The following is a 6,546-nucleotide window of genomic DNA, read 5'->3' as shown; positions in this document are numbered from 1 at the left end:
GACTGAACAGGACCCCAAGATGCAGACTGAATTCTTCTCCTAGATAGCGACTTTAGGGATCATTCCAAACTCAAATTACTCTCTTTAAAGAACCAATTTTAGGGGGAACTTCTTGTGTTTATTTGAATTTGAAGAACCAATTTTACTACAGTCTCTTTCAGTAGGTGCAGCAGGAACAGGCTTATTAATCAGGTGGAGAAACATCTCCGTCATTAAAGGTCCCTGATGTAACTATATGATGATGTAACATACTGGCTCAAATCCTTAAAAAATATTTAGAAATGTGTCATGTGACATTCGGCTATTTTCACATCTGCCAGTGATTATTTATTTTTATTATTTTTATTTTATTATTTATTTATTTATTAACGTATCTATTTTTATTTTCTAGTATTGTTCATTTCTGATCTACTGGCAGTGGAAAAGGAGTCTATAGCCGACTGTTAGCGTGCTTACTCGTGTTTTGACGACCTACATTTACATGCTTATTTTGGTGGAGCAGTACATGTAGGCAGCACTGACTGAATGTAAACCAAGATTCTGTCATTGTGTTGCCTGTTTGTCACCTGCAGTGTCCTCAGAAACGTCTTTTAGTGCCCTGTTTTAATTCAAGATCGTTTGTTACCAAACTCTTGAGCAGAATCTAATTCCTCTGTTCCCACTATTTTTACACATTTATAGGGCCATGTGATGAATCCCATTTGAACGTGAACGTTGTATTTCACTGCTGTAGATGTTAAAGGTTGTGCTCATCTTAACTCTTGGGTAGTTTAATCTACTGCAATGCATCATACGTATATTTACCTCTGAGATGTCGTGGAGGAGAAGGATAAAGTAGCATAAGATAGAAATATTCAACTGAAGTACAAGTACCTCAAACTTGTCCTTAAGAGCAGTCCTTGAGTAAATGTTGCTGTCTAACCTGTGTGGCTCTCTGTGGTTTTCAGTCCTGCTGAGTTTCAGCTAATTAACACTGATTTCTTCCAGCTGACGTCGCAGCTGTAAATTATAACCTAATGAAACAGCAACAATGGAAACCAGCAGGACTGAAAGTCAACGCCTAAACTGCACTCAGATATTTGCAGGTGAAGGTTTTCCTGTGATGTATTTATTTATTTATTTCCCCCCACAAATAAAGTTTAAAAAAAAAAAAACTGGTGACAAATAGTCACAACATGGTGTTTATTCTAATTTTCTGATTATTAATCAAAACACTTGCTCCACACAGTCCATTTAAAACTAGCTCTGAAGAGTCACACAGAACTGTAGGTTACAGATGTGTTATTTAGATTTTAAGATATAAATAATTACAAGGAGCAGATTTTTTTTTGTCTATAATTGAACAAATAATCATGTACAAGAGTGTGGACATACTGTACGTATGCATGAGGTGTATATGTTTATGTGTTGATGTGTACTGACTCACCTTTGAGCTCAATGCCAACCACATACAATCACAAAGTTGTCTCTTATAAAGTATATCCTCTCCTCATGAGCATCTCACCTGAGCTCATTGCAGCTGGTGCAGTAATATATTACAACAAAGAATTCAGTCAGTTGGATTTTAAATGCAACTTTCTAACCTTAAAAACTAAAACTAACATCTTCCTTACTTTCATGATGAATGTGCTCTCTGCAGCAGCACGCAGTCAAACATGTTTACATGTGCAGATGTGACCTGTGGAAACATTACTGGCCTGTTTTGTACCGTTTGTTTTAATACGCTGAAGCGTCAGTCGGCCAGCTGTGGCCACATCTGCTGAAATAAAGCAGAACGCACCAGGACGCCATGACATCATTAACAAAACACCAACATGAGCACCAGCTGGTGTTCTGGACCGCTTTGTCCATTACATCAATATTTACTGTGTTTAAGACACATTCATGGATTTAAAGAGACAGATATTTCCCTCAGGAGTTGGTGGAGACCAAAAACAGAGCTAAAAGAGACAGACTGACCCTTGGCTGCTGCTCTGCCTGCCTTAGACTTTCCATGTAAGCGCATGGAAGGGCAGGGAGGCCCCAGAACAGAGCCATACATACCGCCAAATATAATACTGCAAATGGAAATTAAGTTTTCTTTGACTAAAGTGGTCCTGACTGAAATACAGCTTAAGTATATCCAAATAAACTTTACACATTTGACAGGTACTGAGTTACACAGAGGCAAGGACTCCAAAACACAGGCTCTCACCGGGCAGATCAGTGGAGACAAGTCTTTTACAGTCCGGATCAGCACACAAACAAAAACAACAAGCTGAGGTCAAAAATCACGAGAAAACTCACAGAGGAAACAACGCTGGAACAAAGGCGACACGAGGGAACACACTGACAACAAACTGAGACAGACTGGGGATATATACACAGGTAATCAGGGGCAACAAGACACAGCTGTGACACAGGAGGTGGGGAAAGACATCAAGCTGGAAACGCTGGGGCCTGACTGGATCTGAGGAGACAGGAAACACAGGTAAGTAACCAAAATAAAACAGGAAGTGACAGACTGAAACACAAAAAACTGAACATAACCTCAGGAGCTTGACGGAGTCATGTCAACATTGTGTTATGGCCTGATTACCAGAGCCTGCGATATCTGCTTACTGCATTGTGAAGCCACACTGTGACACTGGGAGACACGTTCCTTTATCGCCATGAACACACACACACACACACACACACACACACACACACACACACACACACACACACTGTAGGTGGTGGGTCACAGGTCTTTATTTTGAAGTACAGTGAATTTCTGGCACAGCACTTTTCCTGCTGTGGAGTGAGTGACTAATGGACAACACGGCCAAATGTATGAATGTATGAAACTATGTGGAACTAATGACTAAGGAGAAATCTGGAGCCTGAGGCTCGACCAGGAGGGAACCACTGCTAGTTTACTCTGACTCATTCCCACACACACTGTCCTGCTGCCACAAATACACACAAGAGCAGCAAATGTGGATTAATCCGCCGCTGAAAATAGTCCCCAACAAAGTCACCGTTTCCTCCAGTTGGTTTGATCAGCTGCTCACTGCAGTTTTCTACAGTGAGCAGCTGATCAATACTGATGAAATGATGTATTTGTGTTTTTAAAGATTTACATCTTGGCTGTGTGAGCTGTAACTAACGGTAACATAACCAATGCAAAGAAGTCTGAAGTGCTTTGTGGTCTTTCAAACGATAAATCTAGAGCTGGACAGATTATTTTAGATTATCTTCATTATGAAGTATTTCCGCTGTGGGTTCCTCTGCCTCCCTGTTTCTCCTGTCGCTGTGCTTTTCACTCTGAAACACTTCACTTACATATATTATCATTTTAATGCCACATAGAGGGCCACAGGAATCCTGCTTAATTTCTTTAACTTAATTTAAAACTCAGCGATGAGACTGAGCCCAGCAGACGGCTGACAGAGAGAGAAAATGCAACGATTTTTAAAGGGAGTCTTGGTGAAGTCACATGATCCAAATATAACTCTGAGGCGTCTGCTCACATTCCCTCCGCTGACCGACAGGATAAAGTTAGAAACTGAGGAAACTTTAGAGGCTCCGGAGCCTCGGACCCCCAGCAGGCCGGAGGCAGAGCTCAGAGCACCATAGAAGGAGTGTGAGAGCGTGTGTGTGTGTGTGTGTGTGTGTGTGTGTGTGTGAAACAGGCAGTGAGCTGTATCTGTAGGCTGTAAAAATAATGGACGCAGCCACCGTGACGTCACCCACTGGTTTGTGGACTCCAGTTTTGAAGTCTTGAGTTTGGCATTACGGACGTCGCCATGTTGGTTTTTTTGGAGCCAGAAGTGACCATATTTGGGTGAGAGGGTGGAGCTGTGGAGGAGCGAGGGGTGGAGCTGACTGACAGAACACGATCAGCCTGTAACTCAAAGCAGCCACATGCGTAATTATGCCAAACTTTAAGCCTTAATAACAGATGACTTATATAAAAAATGTAGCCTCTGTCCAGCTGTCATGAATGTTGTAATTAGCCACAGAGACCAAAACTGTTTTTGCACCAGACTGTAAACATGTTTGTATCTGCTGTAAAGTTGGGCATTTAAACACGGAGGTCTTCTGTGGGGATTGACTCATGTTTGGTGCCGGAGTGGCCATTACAGAAACTCTTCCACGCTGGCTTCATTTTTTAGCCTCTTAAGTTGCCAGAGATCGAAATTCTTCAGCAGAAGCAAAGTTGTTGACAAAGTCCCTGATGAAATCTGATAATAAATACACTCATAAACCATCAAACTGAAGCATATATAAAACACGTTCATAAATATACAGTACAGGCCAAAAGTTTGGACACACCTTCTCATTCAATGCATTTTCTTTATTTTCATGACTATTTACATTGTAGATTCTCACTGAAGGCATCAAAACTATGAATGAACACATGTGGAGTTATGTACTTAACAAAAAAAGGTGAAATAACTGAAAACATGTTTTATATTCTAGTTTCTTCAAAATAGCCACCCTTTGCTCTGATTACTGCTTTGCACACTCTTGGCATTCTCTCCATGAGCTTCAAGAGGTAGTCACCTGAAATGGTTTCCACTTCACAGGTGTGCCTTATCAGGGTTAATTAGTGGAATTTCTTGCTTTATCAATGGGGTTGGGACCATCAGTTGTGTTGTGCAGAAGTCAGGTTAATACACAGCCGATAGCCCTATTGGACAACTGTTAAAATTCATATTATGGCAAGAACCAATCAGCTAACTAAAGAAAAACGAGTGGCCATCATTACTTTAAGAAATGAAGAGGTCAGTCAGTCCGGTATAAATTGCTGAAAAACTTTAACATGATTTATTTTTGCACAGTGTTTACTTAATTAGTCATAAAACAAATAATAATATACAATGCAAAACTGGCAACATGAGGACCGCAGGAAAGGAAGACCAAGAGTCACCTCTGCTTCTGTACCAGGAAAATATAAGTTCATATATACAGCCTCAGAAATATTCTTTTGATTTTAACAGCAGCTCAGATCAGAGAGCAGATAAATGCCACACAGATTCTAAGACCCATCTCTAGAACATACTGTTAAGAGGAGACTGACAATCAGGCCTTCATGGTCAAATAGCTGCTAGGAAACCACTGCTAAGGAGAGGCAACAAGCAGAAGAGATTTGTTTGGGCCAAGAAACACAAGGAATGGACATTAGACCAGTGGAAATCTGTGCTTTGGTCTGATGAGTCCAAATTTGAGATCTTTGGTTCCAACTTGTCTTTGTGAGACGCAGAAAAGGTGAAGGCATGGATTCCACATGCCTGGTTCCCACTGTGAAGCATGGAGGAGGATGTGATGGTGTGAAGAGGGTGTTTTGCTGGTGACACTGTTGGGGATTTATTCAAAATTGAAGGCACACTGAACCAGCATGGCTACCACAGCATCCTGCAGCGACATGCCATCCCATCCGGTTTGCGTTTAGTTGGACGATCATTTATTTTTCAACAGGACAAATCCAAACACACCTCCAGGCTGTGTAAGGGCTATTTGACCAAGAAGGAGAGTGATGGAGTGCTGCGGCAGATGACCTGGCCTCCACAGTCACCGGACCTGAACCCAATGGAGATGGTTTGGGGTGAGCTGGACCGCAGAGTGAAGGCAAAGGGGCCAACAAGTGCTAAACACCTCTGGGAACTCCTTCAAGACTGTTGGAAAACCATTTCAGGTGACTACCTCTTGAAGCTCATGGAGAGAATGCCAAGAGTGTGCAAAGCAGTAATCAGAGCAAAGGGTGGCTATTTTGAAGAAACTAGAATATAAAACATGTTTTCAGTTATTTCACCTTTTTTGTTAAGTACATAACTCCACATGTGTTCATTCATAGTTTTGATGCCTTCAGTGAGAATCTACAATGTAAATAGTCATGAAAATAAAGAAAACGCATTGAATGAGAAGGTGTGTCCAAACTTTTGGCCTGTACTGTATATATGATGCACTGCAGTAGATTAAACTACCCAAGAGTTAAAATGAGCACTCAACATATAGGATAAGATACTCATCACTGGAATGTTGAGATGAATTTAGTGTTAGTTGGTAGTTTTCATAACTGCATTAATACAAAACTAAATGATTTTACCTTTGAGCTGTCATTTCTGTCCATGTTTGACGGTTACGTCCATTTATTTATGTCTAACTAATATGGAAGATACATGATGCTGTGGTATAACTTTCTACTGAAATATTTTAAAACATTGATTTATTTTTCACAGCACTGTTTACTTAATTAGTCATAATAACAAATAATAATATAATAAAATGCAAAATATTTAATTAATATTAAAAAAAATCAGCAGTAGGATAAACTTGAATTTTTCAAATTGTACTTTTTTCTGTACCAGAAAAATATTTTTAATTATATATAACATATTTTAGAAATATTCTTTTGATTTTAGGCTAATCTAAGCTTTAACACAAATAAAGATATAGATTCTAAAATTTTAACATATTCCATGTTGAAATACAATATTTCATGTTTTGTGGTCTGAATAAATCATTTTAAAAATAAACTTGTTTTAACTATTAAAAAAACCCTAAAAAAAAAACACAGTA

The sequence above is a fragment of the Epinephelus fuscoguttatus genome, linkage group LG4 (assembly GCF_011397635.1).
Source record: "Epinephelus fuscoguttatus linkage group LG4, E.fuscoguttatus.final_Chr_v1".
Classification (NCBI taxonomy): Eukaryota; Metazoa; Chordata; class Actinopteri; order Perciformes; family Serranidae; genus Epinephelus; species Epinephelus fuscoguttatus.
Note: the sequence above shows the minus strand (reverse complement) of the source record.